Raw genomic sequence first — 21,272 nt, 5'->3', positions numbered from 1 at the left:
GAGAGATTTTGAGGGCATGAGCTACCTAAGTTTGACTACAGAGTCTGGGAGCTCCGTATGGTACTGGGACGGGGAGAAGCTGACCAAAGTAGTAGCAAGACTGCCAACATGAAAATTAGTATAACAAGGTCATTTATAGGCATGGGTTTGTGAAAAGCTCTTAGTGAATGAAAGAAATACATTTAGGGAAAATAATAAACCATACAATAAGCTACAGAAAATGCTTTAAAAGATAGCATTCAAAATGCTCCCAAGGTGACTCGTACCTCATGAATAAATATCAGGATAGCTTTTGATACCTTTATGACTATTCATCTCTATATCCCAGTCTTTGGGATCTGTAGGAAAAGAAAGAGCAAGAGTAACCAAGGAACAGGTGAAATTCCTTTGGTCAATTCTCCAGTGAGATCTGTTTCTCTTTTCCTCCCATTTTCTTGGGGACTTCTAGTTCCCCCGTATTGCTCTTCTTATCCTCCCTCCCCTGTGCTGCAAGCTTTTGTTAGCATTTACTCTGTTTGAGCCTCCTCTTCTTGAAAAACCTCAAACCCCTTCCTTGAACATACATTCTCATACAGCTTCCAGCTGCTTCCTCTCACAAGCAAATTTTATTGAAGATATTTGTTTCAGTTGATTTCTCCCTTTCCTTGCCTCCTATTTCCTCTACTACCCACTGTAGTCTAGATTCCTTCCCTGTCATTTCTATTAAACTGTACATGGTATCTCTTGGTTACAAAATTCATTGAGCACTTGAGTGTCCTTACCTTACTCAAACATTTGGAAGTATTTGGTGTAATTGACCCATCTCTACTTCCTGAAGTGCTTTTGCCTTTGGTTTCCATGATATGATATTTCCATTTCTTCTTAGATTTCTTTGAGAGATCTTTTACTTCTGTCTATCTTGTTGTTGGTTCACAAACTAGCCCCAGTACGCAGAGGGCACAGAGAGAACAAAGAAGAGGCAGACCACTCCAGACTGGTGGATGGCAGGTTTAATAAACAAGGGAATTCACTAACTAGGCTTGTCTTCCACAGCTGCAAGAAAAGTAGACCTCTGCCCCGCCCACCAGAATCTTAAAAGGGCCTTAACTGGGTTCAACCATATATACTGTCCAGATAGTCTCAACAGTACATTACCATCTCAAGGTTGTGTCCTTGGGGCAGCATGTAGCGTGGGGAAGGCAAGCAGATTATACATTTCAAAGTTGGGGAGAGAGGGTGAAGAGCCTCTGTGGGGTCCAGCTTGCAGGTTAAGCTGAGGCCATGTCCTCTGGATAAACCTCCAACACCTGTTAATTGCTGAGGTTACTCCCAGTTCAATATGTTTTTTTTTTTTTCCCTCTTTTTATGGGTAGTTTACCCAGTTACTATCTACTGACTGCTGAGTTGTTATCTACACATTAATTCATCTTCTACATGACCCTTATCCCAAACAAAACTTCTCACAAACTTTGTTCCTTATTTTCTATCACCTTCTTATGTTGCTATAAAAAATACATAAATTCAACTACCTAAACAGAAACCCATACATAATAATTGACTCCTATTTCTCCTTCTCTCTTCAATTATCAAGTATCTGGTTTCAACTTTGATAACCTAGATATAGTATTCTCCATTCTCTCTAATCCATCACCCTAGTTAGAGACATCATTATCTTTTACCTGAATTCAGCAAACATCTCTGACCCCAGCCACCTTTATCCAGCTTTGCTCTCCTCTTATCTTTTAAGTTTTTCTTCACCCTGCAGAGACAATGCTCTCCCCAAACATGAATATGATTTAATTTACAAGCCTTATTTAATTATATCTTGATTCTAAGTCTTTTAATTCATGAGTAGGTTGTTTCATGAATGCATTTCAGATAGTTCAAGTATTACTACACTTATTTGTATATTTGTACAAATATCATAAATACATATATAAATATATATTCAGAGATTAAATGCATATGAGAACATTTATATTTTATGTAAACAAAAAACCCTCATGGCTAACAAAATTGAGTCATATTAACATTAAGAAGTATGGTCTAAAGAAAACATAATTTTAAGTATAAAATGTAATTATCAATGCCTTTTTCTGTTCCTTAAAGCAAGTCATGGGAGCAATACTTCCAGAAATGATTTGAATCTAAGATGGCTTTTTAAAATGCTGTCATTCTCCATTTATGCAGGCCATTTGATTTCTCCTTCCCTCCCAAAAATATCTTACACAAAAATTCCCCCAAATCTTTTCCTATTAACTAAAATTTAGCCTAATCAAGCCCAACCAGCTGAGCATCTTCTCTTGGAACACAAGTTAAAGGGAGAGCAGGTGTCACCAAGAGTAACTCTAGCCAATGAGAACCAAAGCCAACAGCTCATGCTGACATGGATATCCCAGCTCGTCTACAGAGAGGACAACAGTGGAGAGAGCTACAGCTACCCCTTTCCATCACTCAGGAAGGTGTTTCCCTGTTTCTTTCAGCCTTGCTTCTCAGTTCTGTGTTCCATTTCTAAGTGATTCCCATCTTTGACCTTATGATTCTTCTGTCATGTCCTAAGACTCTCTAGTTGATTTCACCTTTTCACAAATGTAACATTTGGTGGATCCTAGTGCATGGCCTTTGAAATACCTTTATTTGTCACACAAATTACTTGCCTTTCCCAATTCTGATTATTTGTATATTTGTACAAATATCATAAATACATATATAAATATATATTCAGAGATTAAATGCATATGAGAACATTTATATTTTATGTCCTAAATCATGTCCTAAGACTCTCTAGTTGATTTCACCTTTTCACAAATGTAACATTTGGTGGATCCTAGTGCATGGCCTTTGAAATACCTTTATTTGTCACACAAATTACTTGCCTTTCCCAATTCTGATTATTTGTATATTTGTACAAATATCATAAATACATATATAAATATATATTCAGAGATTAAATGCATATGAGAACATTTATATTTTATGTAAACAAAAAACAAAAAATGTCCATGATTAAGTACCTGAGTCAAACATTTTTACCCAAGCCTTTTTTCTTTCTCCTAGTAAAATACTGTTTACTCAATATGTAACACCCTTCCTGTCCTCCTTATACAGTTTCATCTTCTAGGCTATGACTTGGTGTGCCAATCTTTTACTCCCATCTGTAGGCAAGTTAAAAAAAGATATCTTCACTGTATCACTGAAGTCTTTCTTGTTCATATCCTTGTATCAAGTCTATATGATAGAGTGGGCCACTTAGGATTATAGTGACTGATTTGTGTACTGGGTACTGACATTAATGGGAAATTTTATATTCTACAATTACATTTTCCAAGTAGTACTTCCATTGTTGTAAATAATATCAACCCCAACTAATAAGAAATGGAAGGATATATATAGTACTTTCCCAATACACTATTTTCCAAAGTTAAATATGGATAGTTTATGAAACCATGTTTGCTTTTTTGGATAAGCTGTTCCAGATAATGTTCATAAGAATTTTTTCCCTAAATTAATAGTTTCTGACCTACTAATAGGCAGGATTAAAGTTTGGTTGGGGTTGGGGTTGGTTTGTTATTTAAACTCTACCAAATTCTTATCTGAACTGATTTCTCCATCTCTAAGGTTTTCGGTCTCCATTGCCCTTTTAATTGTGCTTTTTACAATAAAATAAATACTCATATTTTGATCAGAGCAGATATTGTAAAAATGAGCATAATTCAGAACCATGGATAATATAGAGGTTACATATCTTACTTCTTAACAACACAACTGACACAATGACATGGAATAAAAGGATTAGAAGCAAGCTTATTTGTTGAGTTTATTACCTCTCAGAATTCTTGGTTTAGTTATATAAAAACAAAACAAAAAAACTCTCAAGATGGAAACATTTTGTTTTTTTCCTATCTCTGGGATTGTGTGAACTACATTTGTGTCTTGTAGACCACCGCTTTGGATCAACCTGGCCTGATTAAATTTTCTCAGAAATAAGGGACCAAGAAGAATCATGACCATGACCTCAAAATTTATGTCAGAAATGGGAAAACTTGTTTTAAAAATCCTGCCATCGTAGCCTTCTTCATATGCAAATAATCTTTGTTTAGAATTTGTGTTTTATCCAGTGACCCACCTATGGGGGGACTTGCATCTGCACTTTTGAATTTAAGCATCTTGTGTGCATTAGTTTCCTAGGGCTGCCATAACAAATTACCACATACTGGGTGACTTAAAACAACAGAAATTTATTATCTCACAGTCCAGAAATTCAGAAGTCCAAAACCAAGAAATTGCAAGTTTGGTTCTTTCTGGAGGCTCTGAAGGAGAAACTGTTCTATGCTTTTCTCTTAGCTTCTGGTCGTTGCCCGTGGTCCATGGTGTTCCTCATCTTTCAGATGCATCACTCCATCCATGCTTCCATCTTCATATAGCATGCTTCCCCGTATGTCTGTGTATCTTCACATGGCCTTTATAAGGACATCAGTCATGGGATTTAGGGCCTACCTTAATCCAGTATTACCTCATCTTAACTAATTATACCTGCAAAAAGCCTATTTTCAAATAAGGTCACATTCTGTTGTTGCAGATGGGCATAATTTGGGCTGGGTAGAGGGGGACACTATTTAACCCAGTACACCACATTACCTACTTTGATCAATAAAATGTGAGCAGAGCATGTTGTATATTCTGGGTTTAAGTTTTAAGTGCTATAAGTGTTAACACTTTGTTTGCCATGCTCTCTTACTTTTCTCCTGACTCTGCCAATGTATTAAAATGGAATCTCCATCAGCCCAGAAAAGAGCCTCTGCAGTGACATATGATGTAACAGGTCTCATGTATGAGATATAGACATTATTGTTTTAAAACTCTAAGATTTTCAAGTTTGTTTTTTTTTTTTTTTCTTTCACAGAATAATTGGCTATAATGACTGATAAAAAAAAAAAATCGTACTGGATCAGAGATGCTTCCTTAACAGACAACTTGGAATATCTGGCACTAGCTTTGAAGCCAGTTATTTGGTAGTAAGGGAATTTCTAGAGGCTAGAAATATGCTGATGCATGTCATGCAATAATTCAATATTTAGAAAAAGTATCATATGTGATAACTTAGGAGGGAGGTAGTGTACCTACTAAACTTTATCTCGAAGAGGTGAAAACCCAATCGTAGTAGCCTGTTGTCTTGTAAGTTGCACTTGCCAGGATAACGGAAGAGAGATGAGCTCAGAAAAGACCTAGCTATTTTGAAAGGAGAATTTAAAGAAAACAGAGAGAATACAGAGTCAAATGACTTTCTGTGTTGCAAGTTTAACTGATACTCATCTTTACTTATTATATATATAACTGACAAAGCAATTGAATAAAAAAGGCCAATTATAACTCAGGCTTAATATCAATATCAGGGTGCAGTTATCACTCCCATTTAAGAAAAACTCCTAATGGATATAATTTTCTCAGCAAATTCTTTCAGTTGGAAAAATACAGCTTAGAGAAAAAAGAGAAACAGCATTCCTCTCCTATGGAAGCACAATAGGCTCAAGTTGTCCAAATTAAATCCAGGGAAAGAGACATGGTTTCAGAAGAATTGGTGTGTCTATTTTCACATGAGACTCACAGCAATCAAAAAGACAAGAAAACAATTAACTTTTTGATAGAATTGTACAGACAAACAAACCATGGACCTAAAATCATTGTGGGTTTTTTTGATAGTTAAAACAAAGGCTGACCTCCCCAAATTCTATAGACAACAGGCAGAGATGACCAGCTACAAAGAAGTTCATATAATATCATTAAAAATCTCACCTTCTTATTGGCAAAATCAAATCATCCTAGAAAATTATCCATTAATTGTAGCTATAAATAAATTTAGCTAAACATAAAAATTCTTCATTATTTTTGCAATACAAAAATGCATCATATTGTCTGGTAGTTATTGGTAATTATTGATTATTTCTAATATATATAACATAAGAATAAATATACATACTTCCTTTTATCTATGTTTTCCTGTAATTGGAGAAGCAGTAAGCTAACAATGGTCACAGATTTAAACATTTGCCAGAGGGGCGCCTGGGTGGCTCAGTCATTAAGCATCTGCCTTCGGCTCAGTTCATGATCCCAGGGTCCTGGGATCGAGCCCCATATCGGGCTCCCCGCTCAGCGGGAAGCCTGCTTCTCCCTCTTCCACTCCCCCTGCTTGTGTTCCTGCTCTCGCTATCTCTCTCTCTCTGTCAAATAAATAAGTAAAATCTTTAAAAAAATAAAATAAACATTTGCCAGAATTTAAATCTTTTGTATTTTTGGTTCACTTTCCACAAGAGATAGTGTAGTATGGAAAAATTTTAAAACGTCTTTCAAAATGCAAATTTAGAGGAAATTTAAAAAAAGGAATCTTTCTGTGTTTTAATAAACTGGAGATTAAAGCAATGTTTTTCATTTTCTAGGGGTTTTTTTCTCCCCCCCACTAGAAAACATTGTTTCTCTTCAAAGCATGATCTAATTTTAGCAGCAGGTACATTAGAATATTTCAGGTGGGACATTTACGTAAATATGCCCACAATACAAACTTGAATATGTTGTTTCATGTTGCTAAGACTGACTGAATCAGGCTGTGAGCCCCACTCTTCCTCACAGCAGTAGACATAGTAAGAAAACAGAAGACAATTCGGGGGGGGGGGGCAAAACACAAGGCTGTGTATCACATTGTGTATAAAACCCGGTAAATCTGATCTGAGAACAATGCATACTTTTGATATGCAGTTCTAGCTACTCTAATAGGGGAAAGCAATTCAGTAATAAAAGTAGAAAGCAATGGAAGGAGTAAATATCAAAGAAATAAAAATCAAGATGTGGTTTATGGTTTAAATAAAAAATCTGTTCAGACTGCATTTTGAATGTTCAGAAAACAAAGCTAAACACAGCTATATGTTTTCTTGTCAAAACAATGGTATGAAATCCATCAGTATTAAATGGGTACATCTGTGCGCATGATTACACTTTTGTAATACTGGTAACTCTGAAGAGTGCCTTTGACATTATTTCAAGCTAGAAACTGTGATAGGATTGTTATGTCAATTATGAGTAGTTTATCAAGTAATGAAATACTTAGCCATAGAAGTGGAATCACATTCAACAAGCATGCTCAACAGTTTAAAGTAAGCTTAAAAATGAATCAGGAAAAAATTCAGTACAAGTGACAAGTGTTTGCAGAACTGAAGAGAAATGTAGAATATATTTAAAATTTACTACATTTTAAAAGTTATGCTTAATGTGTTTTGCCTATAAAAATGATTATATTTTAACATAAAGTTACAAATTATATATTATTAATAACAAATGACTTACCTTAATGTCTCTACATTCCCATTCAATTTTGTCACATAATAATGAAATCATGAAATTATTCATACATTAAAAGAAAAAAAGAACCAGAGATGTTTATTGATTCCTTTCTTCCATACCACAAGCACTCTGCTAGACAGGGAGTAATAAAGTACTATTTATACCACTGGGACATTACATAGTAGTAGCAGCAGAAGACAAGTAAACAGATTACAGCGTATGAAAAGTGGTATTAGAAGAGTGTTAGAGAATCTCTCATACTGTGTCTAACCACAGACAATTCCTGAGAGGGGACTGGAGTACAAGTTGCTTATTTGGTTAGTGATCTTCAGAAACACCAGTAGGTCAGGGAGCAAGTGACACAGAAAAGGGAGAAAAGACAACACACATGTGGTACCAAAGGGCAGGGCACTGTTTGGGTCACCAAGAGATTGTATGGTATGCCTAAGGTTGGTCACCACAGTGCCAGTACTTGTCCTTGGTTAGCGTTTCTCAAGGACTTCAAATGCTCTGTGGCATTTCAGCGAGGCCAGTACTTGCGAGTGCTTGCAATAACACATAGCTAGATGGTATAGGGCCCATGAGAGAGGTAAGGACATGGACGGGATAGTACCAGAATCTGTTATAGAAGTATACCAAAATGCACCTGCCCCCAAAGAAGAATGGGGTGGGGGGAGAACTGGATGTTCCTTCCAATATAAAACTAAATGATTCAACTTCTAAAAATTAAGTAGGATTTAGCAAGAAGCGTGATGTAGGGAAAATACCAAAAACAAACAAACAAACAAACAAAAGTCAAAATGCAGCATGCCACCTTTAGAAGACGGTAGTTTATTTAAAATTTTATTTCTTTTTGTTCTTGTGCTTGCTCTGAAAGAGGTAGATAGAAAAAGGAATGGATATTTTAAATTTTAACATAAGCCTTTCTGTTAGATTCTGTTTTAGTTTAGAAAGTTATCCTGAAAACTATGAGAGGACTGTGAAAATTTTAGAAAGAGCTCTTTTAATCTTTCATTCATTTTTTTCTCTTTTTTTTCCCAATATGTATCGAGCCAATACATATGTATTTCCATATTGAGAAATACATATTTCTCAATATGTATTTCCAAATATCTATTTCCCCTCTCTGTCACACCTTGTACTAGGTTCTAAAGATAAAATGTTTGCTGTCCCTGTGCAATTGGGGAAAAGACAAATCAGTAGTTCTCAACATAATCTTTTTTTTTTTTTTTTTTGAGGGTGGTTGCAGAAGAGCAGAGGGAGAGAGAGAGAGAGAATCTCAAGCAGGCTCCATGCTCACAGCAGAGCCCAATGTGGGGCTCTATCCCAAAACCCTGAGATCATGACCTGAGCCAAAATCAAGAGTTGGATGCTTAACTGAGCATGCCACCCAGATGCCCCTCAATATAATGTCTTATGTGGTATGCTAAGGCTGCTCAGGTTGCTGCCTGTTAGGCAGAACATGTTAACAGGGTTTCTGTAATGGTTGAAGAGGGTTCCCCCAAAATTCATGCTCAACTGTAACCTCGAGATGTGACCTTATTTGGAAATAGTGTCTTTGCATGTGTAATTAGTTAAGATGAGATTATACTGGGTTAGAGTGGGCCCTAAATTCAATGACTGGTGTCCATATATGATGGTTGAATGGAAACACGGACACAAACTGGGGGAAGAAGGCCATGTGATGACAGAGACAAGGACCAGAGTGACACAGCTACAAGACTAGACAGCCTAAGACTGTAGTCAACAACGAGAAGTTAGAAGAGAGGCATGGGACATTTTCCCCCTAGAGCCTTCAGATGGACCTTGGCTCTGCCAATACCTTGATTTTGGACTCTAGGCTCTAGAATTATTAAAGAATATATTCCTGTTGTTTTAAACCATCCATTTGTGGTATTTTGTTAGGTTAGCCCTGGGACTCTATCTAATAGAGCATCTAACTCAAATCTGAGGAAAGTTGAAGAGAACATTTGGTTTGGGGAAGGAATATTTCAAACAAAATGAAGCAAGATGTATAAATATCCAGAAGGGAGGGAGATGATTTTGCTCTTGAATAACAAAAATATTTTTTGTAAGATGAAAACCTGAAGTGTGGAGTTAGGAGACTAAGCTAGGGAAGAATACAGGAACTATTTAATAGAAGTGCTTCTTGCTTGTAAGTCAAGTTAAGGATGTTAGAAATTTATCTTCAGGGCAGTAGGGAATCATCAGATATTCTTAAATAAGGAAAACACAGAATCATACTTGAAGTTTATAAAAATCACTACAAGTGCATTATATTCTCCACAGGAGAATGGGCAGAAGAGGGGAAAACCTGATGGCAGAAATACCAGCCATGAGGTTATTTTAGAAATCCAGGTGGAAAGTAATTATTAAATAAGGAAGGTGCTAGTGAGAATGGAAAGATGTGGATAGATTTGAGAGACATTTATGAACAAGAATTTTTATAATTTGATGACTGCTAAAGTGTAAAGAATAAGGAAGAGAAAGCAGTCAAGGGTGATCAGGTATCTGCTTGGACTACTACGTGCAGTGATATTCGCTGGTTTAGAAGAAAAAGGAGAATGAGCCGGTGTATGAGAGAGAACCTATTTCAGGTTTGGACATATTGAGTTGAGGTATCTGTGGGATATGCAAGTGAATACATCTAATGAGCTGCTGAATATGTGGGTCTGATGCTCAAAGGAGAGATATTTGTGGAAGAGAGTTGGAAGGGAAAAATTGATCAGGAAAACAATCAGATTAGTGCTAATGATTAATGGAAACTAAACGATCAGTGGAAAAGGGTAATAGTGATGAGGACTTAGATGAGAGCAAAGATTAAAGAGATATTAATGAAGTAAAATACACAGGACTTACTGGAAAGAAGAATATTTCCAGAGGGAGGTATGGAAATACTGTTTTATTTGTGGAGACACTTGAGCATATATGTATGTGAAGAGGAAAGAACCAGTAAAGATGGGCAGATTAAAAGTAAAGCTGAGTGAGATCCATGAGAATTAAGGGAATCAGATTCAGAAAACAGGTTTGTTGTAAAGAATAATTATGAGCCACTGAGGCATCCTTGATACCTCAATGATTCTTGACCTAAGACACAGCCAGGATCTGCTCACTGACTGTGTATATAAAAGATGGCAGGCACCTTCAAGAAGATTGTATCTTCATGTGCAAAATCAAAAGCTGTCCCATTTTTCTCTTTAGCAGCATCACTGAATAGTGGAGGTGAAGGATGATATTGTACTGTGAGGGCTGGAAAAAATTTGCAACATGGAAAGATGCTTAAATAATAGAAATACCTGTATAAATCTTCATAATAGCTTTTCTAACAGCTGGACTTGAGGTGTTTAATCACATATTCCTGGCCACTAGCAGGCTTTACACAGTCCATAGAGCTGGACTGGACTTGGTACTCACTACGTCATCCAGGAACTTTACAGAGATCACCAGGGGCATGAAAGTGAGGCACGGATTCCAGTTTTTAAACATATCCTGTGAAGAGAGAGAATACACAGGTGAAAACTGGGATATAGTTGAAGGTGTAGGATTTACAGGAGAAAGAGGGATGGGATCTGATGGTTTCTAATTTCTCTGTAAGGTACGAGCTAACGTTAGTTGCTGAGATTGAGAGTGGTGGGAGTGGTTCATGGGTGGAGGATGGTGAATTCTTAAAATAGCTCATTTGGGACCAAAATAAAAAAAAGTTGATGTGTAGAACACTGCAGTACAATTTTGAAGACCTCATAATGATTTCCTAATGTATTTGATCAGAACTGTAGTAGTTGCTGGTGGTGGTAGAAAGAGGTTGTGAATTACGAAACACTGAGTAGTTTAGGTTTAGGTTTGTGATTCAGCGAACGAGTGGAGTCTGTTGCAGTTCTGATTGTTATTTGCAAATACACCTCTGGTCAAGGCCGGTGATCACTCAGAGGGTCATTCGGAAACAATAGCCTGTGAAATGATTCAGTATGAAAATGGCAGCTTTTTTTTGGTTCCCTTTTGTTGCTCTTTTCCTCTCTATTCCCCCTTTAAAATTTTTTTTTCTTCCTTTCCCTCTTTTTGTCCTCCACTTTTTAATGTTTTTCTTTTTCTTCATTTTTATTTTTAGCCAGCATGTTTTGTTTTGTTTGTTTGTTTGTTTTTTACCTCTTGTAGACTCTACTTTTATTATATTTCAGATTTACATATTTGACATTTAAAAAGTCAGATAATTCATTCAGGCTTATAAGGAAAAGCAACTAACTTCTAGACTTACTATTCCTATCCCAAGTTTCTTGACAATCAAATACTTCACCTGGTTTGAATCACTGCTTCTGGTATTTATTATTTAAAGTTTAGATGTTAACTCTTTTCTCCTAAGATGGCAGTTAAGGATTTAAATCTCTTGTGCCCACCACTCACAAGTACATTCCCCACTCCTCTTCCTCCTGACATAATTCTATCACAATTTCGATTACATCAACTTTTATTTAGGATTTGTAAGATGTTGACTATGTGAATATTGTTCAGAGCAGAAACAACTTTTTCCCGCCTTTTAAAATTTTACTGGAGTTAATAATTACCCAGATATTTTTTTGGCTGAGTTTTCTATGTACCCTAGCACTAACTCAGCACCAAATTTCTGAGATAAGTATATATTTCCTTTCAGGATGGTAAAACCCATCTAGTAATTTACTAGTTCCATCTGTGTACTTTTGCCTTTCTCAAACTGTCCATCTTTCTCTCCCAATGTATGCTGATAATCTCAAACTCTGACAGCTCTCAGTTGATGTTTCTTTCAACATCAGCTTGGAGATTCTATTTGTTTCTTTCCTGTTATATATTCTGCTTTGGCTGCCATCTCCTACAACCTTCCTTTGGAACACAACCTATAGTTGTGTCAAAGCAAAAATTGCACCCAACAAATTTAAACAAGCAGGAAGGCTTAGTTCAAAGTGACTCTAATAGCAGAGTGAGGCCAAAACTTTGAGCTCAATGCCACAGCGCCTTTTTCAATTACTAAATATACAGTGGTATCTCTTAGCTCTCTGAAAATTAATAGACATTTCAAATTTCCCACTACTTCCTACATGCTCCGTTTCCTCCAAATTACTCTCTTATCTATTTTTTCTGCATGCTTGTTGTTTTTGTTTTGTTTTGTTTGTCTTCTTCTTTCATATCATTGGCTTTCCTCAAGTGTCTGCTTATTTTTCTCTGCCATTTATATTTAAGTGTGAAGCACTGGAAAGGTGATGTTCAGCTTCTTGTGCACAGGCAAGCTTTGTTTATATCAACACTCACTATCGGGTAATAATCCAGAGACTTAGTAGACCTATTGAGACTACTTCTAAAATGCAGGAACCTATAAATCTTCTCTCTTCGACTCTCCAATGTTCTTGGTTGGGGCAGTGGGTTATAAGTGAATATAGTGATCTTGACCTTGACTTGCTGTATTGAAGACTGAGTCTCACCTCTACTCTCAACTTTGTCCTATACTCCAGGTGCAGGTCTTTCCAGTTTCTTCTCCAAATGGATAAATTCTTATTTTCCCTCGTTGTTGGTAGAGGCAGTTGACTACATGTAAGTCCTCCAGGCTTTTGGAGGTCTGATTCCCTCTGAAGACTTTCATTTAGAGCTAGCTGTTGCTCCAATTCCTCGGCCTTTTCCAGGTTTGCTTCTTGTGGATGCTCCTGTGTGGTCCTGTAGATACCCATCCTTTGCTTTCTTGCCAAGACAGGTATCATCTGTAGGTCAGCTTGCCGTCTTCCAAATTTGTTCGACATCTGTTTTCCACTCTTGTCTCTTGTTTACTTTGTGTTAGTTTTTCTACAAAAAACTGTTTTTTGTATATTTGAAAGAATTGTACATAAACACATGTATTCAATCTGTGATGTTTCAATTCAAAGAGACATTAGTTTTATAACGTGCTCATGACACATTACCCATTTGCTTTTCATGTTATAATAGGTTGTGAATTGAGATATCTGCCACATAGTCTATTTGGACTAGATTGATTTATTTGAGAGGTTTTTTTGGCTCAGGATGTAATTGTACGATTTTATAAATATATATATATTTCAGATAGAAGGATATAATTGTAGGATTTAAAAAAAAATATTTCAAGCAGTGGAGAAATTGGGATATTCCCATTATGTGTTGGTGGGTGGATTTTAATAAGAGGAAAAAACAGGAAAAAAAAAGAATAAGTGACACTGGGACTAGACAATAAGCATGGATGGCATTTTAAAAGTGCTTGACCATACTTGAAAAATTTCTTCTTTACAGTGATAAATATAAATGTGGTAATTAATCTCATTTCAAATTTTTGGAAAGTTTTGTAGTATAGGTAACTATATCTATACCTATCTCTCTCTATATATAAAGTACACACTAAAATATAAATATGTTTATATACATACATACATACATATATCTGTTTATATAGTTATATAGGATTTTTAAAGGAATGGCATATAGTACCAAAATTTCTGCAATTATAGTTCACATGTATCCTAAACAACTGTAACATGAAGACCCAATGTTATTGTACTTGAAATGGAATATTAAAAGGCAGGAGGAAATATTAAACAAAAAGAACATTGAACATTTAGCAATAAAAGATATATTTTATATTATTTAAAATGAAAAATAATTAAAGCTGATTTGCTAGCCAAAAATGTAATTTAGGGTTTCTTTGCTTTTCAAACTGGCTTTTATGCTTTAGAAAAAAAAAATTTGTCACAAAGAATAGAGTACTATGCTACAATTTGCAATGTTTCATAAAATATTTACTAAGTTTTATGTAGTAAGGATACAAAATATATTTTTAATTAAAATTGTGTATAAGATTGTACATACCTACTACATACATGTATATTTTTCATGGATTACTGGGAATATATGTAAGACTCAATTATTGAACTAATTACATTTCATAATACTTTCTCATCTCTGCAATTTTTAAAAGCTAGAATACTTGGGAAATACATTGAATGTGTCATATTCTTACATTAACACAATTGCATTAAAGTCAAGTCAGAAATCATCTGCCAGAATCTATAACTGATTGATATATTTGAATCCTTGTATTCTATCTCCTCTATCAGCACATCATTCTATACATTGTCTATACAAAATGAAAATTTGGGGTGTCATTTACATTTCTCTTTATCCTTAGTTGCATTATATAGTCTCTAACCTCAAAACAGTGAATTAACTGAAACTGGACTACATGTGAAAAGAGAAGCTGAAACTAGAGATCTAAACTAACTAGAAAATAATCAGTTTTTAAAAATTAGTATTTTAACAATAAATCTGATAGCTCTAGGGCATTGGTAGGAGAAACTTAAATTGTTGTGGTTTTATGGTTGAAATAATTGGAATTCTAGTGAGTGAAAAAAATTGTAAGGCTATTATGAGAAAAAAAGTTGCTATTTGAAAATCAATAACAACTCTCTTTGCAGATATATTATCATATATTAGTTGGACTAAAAGTCATATTCAGACCAGAATGCCTATTTAATACTCATTGCTATGTGAGCACTGCCACCAATTTGCATCATTTACTTCCATGTCATTTTCAGATACCTGATACTAGTCTACTCTTTTGAATCTAAATATTCAACATGAAGACAAAATTTGGTTTCTAGACATGAAATATCTATAAATAAGTTTTAAAATGCCCTCCTTTCTGCCTCCCTGGTGATCATTCTGCTCTTGTATACAAGATCGTATACATCCTGCTTTTTACTTTTGACTCTGGAAGAGAGCTCATGAGGATGATGTTGTGCAGTAGCTCATCACTCACAGTACGCCTGGTGAAAGCTGATTGCACGGTATCATTTCCTCCACATATGGAGAAGGGGATACCTCACTTGTCACAGGCTATTGAAAGTCGTCAGCTTTCATCAGTGGATCCTGACAACACGGAAGGAATGATTCACCTGAAGGAAGCAGAGGGCATAGCATTTCAAAAGTGATCTCTAAAGACTGATTATTTCTTGTCCTTGACACCCTGCCAAGGGCTAGATACATTGAACATTTGGGATGTAATGGAGCCTACAAATCACTAGTTGCCTAGAGTCTCCCTGGGCCTACAAGAGGATAGCACGCTTGACTTTAGTTCAGTTTTTATTACATGTTGTAAACTTTAGACTGCTCTGATATGCCTTGTCATTGATGTGTCAAGATTGGATTGTGACAGGGTGTCTGACCTGATTGAAATCAAGAATGCTCTATTGGATCTTGTAGAAAATAATGGGAAAGCTTCTGCTGTGGGACCTGGGGCAGTGGAATACATTTCATAATCATGTCATTGAAAAAACACAGAGACTTATTTTAAGAGCATTTTAGTAGGAGTGAAGGGAAGGGGCTTTCCTTGACCTGCAAAAATTATAATTGAATCATACATTACAAGAATTCAAAAACTATAAAGTTACAAGTTACGTACATTTTGCTTTGTAAAAGGGCTAACTTTGTTGGTGGAAATTTGTCCATCCGACACCTGCTGCTAAGTGGTGTTCTGTTGTCATTGTTTTAAGGCAGTTGATGTAAATGATTTCTTTAGCACACAAGAGAAAGCACAAAAGACTTGTTATCAAATGAAAGATAAACTCTGCTTTTGTTATTCCAGTATTCAAAGTGCTCACTTGATAATATTTCAGAATCTTTTATGACTGTTTCATGAAATATAGTTTCGAACAATATGATCTCACTCCATAAGAACTGATAACTGTGGCTTACCCTGTGGAGAAGGGATTGTGGATCAAACAGGTTTTTTTCTTCTCCAAAGATATTTCCTACTCAGAAAAGCTAGTAAACAAGATGATAAGGGCATTATTTTAGCCACAGTAAATCCTAATCAAAGTACCAGAGTGCTGGTGGGAAGGAGTAGCTGCAAAGTGTGCTTCAGGTTGATTCTGTAATTTTTCAGTAGGAGAGCGCCCACTTGTAGATTAAAAGATGCAGTCCATTGCTGCCTGGCAAAGTTGGTATTTTGAAGAAGTTAAGTAAACTCTCACATCCCTCCCTTGAGTTTAGGAATATTGCCAAAGCAAATAAACACAGCTTCTATGCTAGTATTTGAACCAAATGATCATATTCTAAAAACTTCCTTGCAAGGAGCTCTTTAAATATAGGCAGAAAAACAGTGCATTTTAAAAAAATTGTCATTATCTTCAAAATTCATTCCTCTCCTCATGCTTCTCTGCCCGGCATGTGTATGGTGTTTAAAAACAAAACAAAACAAAAAAACAAAACAAACAAACAAAAAAAACAGAGCCTGAAAGTAGTTAAAGCAGTAAAAACAGACTTTATTCAGGAACTATTATAGTAAGGGGAAAGAGACATCAGTATAGAACCGGGCTCAATTCTGAATATAAGGACGAGAGAGGATTTGTAGTCCAGCAGCAAGGTAGGTGGGTGGGTGTTTAGCGGGGGAGGTGGTTGGTGGATGGAAGATTACTGAGAAGAGACATCAAAGATTAGGGGCATTCTTGCTAATCTGACCTAACAGGATTCTTGCGGAGGGCAGGCCAGAGTGAGCAGATACGGCTTGGCGCCGGGGGAGGGATATAGTAGAACATGAGGAATTTGATTAGTTATTGAGGATGATCAGATATCAAGAGTGGGGGATTAGCAGAATTCTTGCCAGAACGGGGCTATGCAGGCCTGGCAAAAATGGGGCCGAGACTGGGACCTCATCAAGAAGAAAGCTCAGAGCTGCTTGCCTGAAGTGTGGTCAAGGAGAGAATCTTCATGAACAGTAAAAGATTGTTTTTCATTGGCAGTAAATTAATCGGGTATGTCAATTTTAATTTTTTTCTCTTTTATCTTTCTTGTCATGAAGTATCGCCCTGAAGTTAACTGACACCCACCATGATTTTCTGAGACCTATAGGCATCTTCTATGAGAGTCTAGTACCATTTTGGAGAAAGCTACATATTTATCGAAAGTATACATTGCACGGCTGAAGCATTTAAGAATTTACTGCAAGTTTTTGGAGTAGTGGTTGAGAGGCAGGCTTTAGAGTCAAAATTTTCCATCTTGATTCCATTGTTTGTTAGCTATATAAACTTGGACAAGTTATTTCCTCATTCTCAATACCTCAGTCCTTTTAATATCAAATGCAGTGATCATATCTTATAAGAATGTTAGAGGATGACAGAAAACTAGATATGTGCTATCTCACCATATACTTTAATTAGTGCTAATATTCAAAACAAAGATGAGGAGATTGGTTTAAATAATTCTATTTAATTGGAAACAAAGAAGGGAAATGAGGTTTCTAGAATTGAATAAAACTCTTTAAAATTCTGGACTCTAGAGCCTGTCATTGCAGTGCCCTCTCTGTCTATTGTGGCTTTAAATCTGTGATTTATACTTGTGCATCTCCTCAACATGATAAATTTTCAAAAATATACAACATCTACACTTACTTTAGGTTTGGGGGAGATAAGGAAATAAGGCAGATGAATTTAAAAGAAAAAAAAAATCAACCTTCGTTCAGAAATAATGACTGGGGCAATGATGACAAGTACTTATGGAAACAAAGGAAGGAAAAGACATACAGATGTAAAGATCTATTAGCTTAGCTAGTAATCTATTTGTTTTTGCTAAACACAAATATAAGTGTGTGTCTGTGTGTGTACATGTGTGTGCCTTCTAGAGACTTCTGATTCTCATTTTAATTTTCCCATGAAATTGAATTTTCTTGTTTCCCTCGGGAGGCAGTTTGCTACATAGTCTTGAATATTTCATTCAGAGATGTTCATCCATCTCATTCAAAAAAGTTCGCCTATATTCAACTTCACTTTCCTTATTCTCAAATTTGATTTGGCCCATCTTTTTCTATTATAATCTACTGCCGTGCCCTAAAATGCATTATTCTGAATTGGCAACCAGGACTCATACTACTATAGTATTACATAATTAGAAGATGAGAGTCATGTTAATTTAATATACATTTATAGTCGGTGACCCATGCAACTTTGCTTTTTTTTTTTAGTTTGATCAAAAGATGCTAAAAACCTGCTGTCATTTTTCTTATTCATGTTTACCAAAGTTCTTTTCAATCTTAGAGTGTTTGTTGTTCAAATCAGAAATTATGTGAGCAACACCCGGAGGATCTTTGGCACTCTTCAACACAGAATCACATGCTGAGCACTGCTAACATAATCCTTAACTTTTAGCATAAACAAATGAATTTGAATTAAAAAATAAATTACCAGCACCTATTCTGTGTAAGGCAGAGTATGACATTTTCACCATTTACTGCTATTCCACATGTTAGGGACCAACTGCAGCTCTTATCAAGAAAACCAAACTTGGTAGACATTGTCATGGGAATGCAGAGCAGATTCCAGTGCAATGACTGATGGGGACTTCATGGGGCTGTCCCTTGGATTTCCAACAGCACAAATGTCACCCAGTTGTAGGGGAAATGGAAAGAAGATGGCTTTTTCAGCTTAGAGAGGGAACACCTTTTGAGATTGTTTAGTGATGATCTTTCTCCAGTGTAACATGATCCATCAGTGAGCAATTCCATAGCAAACTGGCATTAAAACAAAACAGAACACAATTATATTGACCTTGCTGATTCTTTTGTTGTTTGTTATAAGAATATTCTCAAAGTTTGGTGGAGACAGGGAGATGGGCACCAAGAAAAAGATGGAATTCACTCAGAACGCATATTAGTTTTGGAAAAATTCTTAGCTTTATTTTCTAATTTTACTGAAGAGCAAATTGGGAACCAAAAGTGAAATGATTTATGCAAGGTCATACACAATACAGTCTCAATCAATCCCTCATTACATCACAAACTAAAAGTACACCTTTTTATTTTGTTTTGTCATGTCGTAAAATGTCTTCCCATCAGATTGAGATAAAATGGAAGTCTTTATCTTCAGCTTTGATAACTTGCATAGCTGTAAACTTGATCTAATAATTTTCCAGGTATATTCATTTCTTCCACAAAAACATTTTTAATGGATCACAGAATTAGTATTTTATCTTTCATACTTTTAATTTATCATCTTCCTTGCCAGCTGTGTTCTCCCACCCTGCCTGCCATCTTTGGTGACGTCCACATCTCTTCCCATCCTTTGGGAGTCATTCTTTAATTTCTCTCCTTCTTCACCTTGACTTCTAATGCATGAAAGAATAGCAGCATTAGCATCTGTTTGTCTCTTATGGTATACTGTATGTTCTTCGGGAAAATAGACTCAGTCTTATTTATCTTTGAATAACTAAATTCAGGATTTGCTAAACTTTCTTGCATATAGTAAATAAAGCAATAATGGGTATGAAGCAATGGATGAAACTAGAATCTCTTCTTTGTTTTTAGTGCACTTATATCCTACTTTCCAAACAAACAATTCCAATATGTAGTGTGTAAGATAATCAAGTCATGCCTTAGTTCAGACCTTCCTCGGGTCTCTTGCGGTTTTCCTCTGGGCTATGCAACAGTTTCTTAACTGATTTTTCTTACACTTATTGTGCCTCCTTCCACATTGTCCTTCTGTAGATATCTGCATTTCTGGGTAAATATTATCTGGATATCATTTAATGATTTATAACCCAATTTCTTCTTCATTTCAATACAACTCACCTGATATTTCCATAACTTTTGGTCTTCAGATCAGGTCTTAAGGAAAAATAATGCTCCTTATATTCATTCAGCCAAACATGTGCCAGACTCAAAGAGTTATGTGTCACAGTGTCCTAACCTTTAGGAGAGTCATATGGTGGCCTTTTTTTTTTTTTCAGACAACATGTCCTACTGTAGAGCAAGGAATGATGAAGAGCTTACCACCACATTTTCAGATCCTAAGTGATATTTCTAAATCTTTTCCTCCCCAGATTTACACACCACTGTCATACTGTCAATTCACTGAAATAGTGTCTATTCATGGCAAACAATCCTCCAGTCATTGCGGGTGACTTTACTGATGCATTACCTCCATCTGGTCCTTGTAGCTCAGAAAGGGGAACAAGGTCCCATTTGAAGTACAGCCCCCAGCTGAAGCCTCCCTGTTCCACAGAAGACAACAAGCTGTAGACAAGCATATCTGCACTGATATCAGTTGGGTGGCAAGCCATGGTTGGATGGTTAGATGTCCTGGATGACAGCCAGCAAAGGCTGCAACCACATCACATTCACTTCACAGTGCCTGTCCGCAACACCAGAACTTCTCCTGTAGCATGGGTTGCTCCAATCATTCTTCCTCGAATCAATCCCTCACATTTTGTGTTTCTTATTACTTTAATTTTTCCAACAAGGTATTTGGGAATATATTTATCTAGCTCTCCTTTCAAATCATCAAAGTCACTATCATCATCCACAGAGGTGATTGTATGAAGATGACAGGCCAGTGTGCTGTCTTTGATTGTGCACTCTCCTGGGCAAGGCCAACACAGCTTCATCGTAGAGACAAACACTAGGGACTGTCAGATCAGTCAGGTAAAGACTTTTCTTTACATGCTGCTTTCCTTGTGTCTGACAAATCTCTATGGTAGGCCAAGAGGTTACATATTAAAGGCATGTATCTGAGAGTCTAAGTCAATTCCTGATCACATTCATTAAAAATTATATCCAATTTAGAAGAATTTCATATTGCTTTTTTCTGGATCTTCAACATGATTATCATAATTTTTGTATGCTTTGAACTATGACTCTAACACTGGCCTTGGAGATTGAGTGAGACAGGGATAGAATATTTTAGGGAATGAACCACAGGGCCTGGATCCCTTGATAGACACATACGTAAACTGAATCAATTGACTGAAGTTGAAATAAACAAGAAGCAAAACTGTCCAAGTCACAGATATAAAAAAGCACCTGACCAGAAATATCGAATTGTTATACTTACCATTGTGGATCTAACACAGCTGAAAGGACTTTTTCAATTTCTTGGAGCAGAAGCTGCTGGAGCCAGAAACTAGTGCTGGAGGCTGAGTGTGAACCAATGTGAGAGTGAGAATCTCCC

At 36.1% G+C, this 21,272-nt stretch overlaps 1 long non-coding RNA gene and 1 pseudogene across 1 annotated transcript in view; one reads left to right on the top strand and one right to left on the bottom strand.

Moving 5' to 3' along the window:
* LOC118541667 (uncharacterized) overlaps positions 1 to 21,272 on the top strand; it is a 168,147-nt gene that overhangs the window by 58,296 nt on the left and 88,579 nt on the right. The window lies entirely within an intron of this gene.
* Positions 19,704 to 21,158, bottom strand: LOC118521011 (polypeptide N-acetylgalactosaminyltransferase 11 pseudogene; annotated as a pseudogene).

This window comes from Halichoerus grypus, chromosome 4 (assembly GCF_964656455.1).
Source record: "Halichoerus grypus chromosome 4, mHalGry1.hap1.1, whole genome shotgun sequence".
Lineage (NCBI taxonomy): Eukaryota > Metazoa > Chordata > Mammalia > Carnivora > Phocidae > Halichoerus > Halichoerus grypus.
The sequence above is the reverse complement of the archived record's forward strand: the minus strand, read 5'-3'. Positions and strand labels throughout refer to the sequence as shown.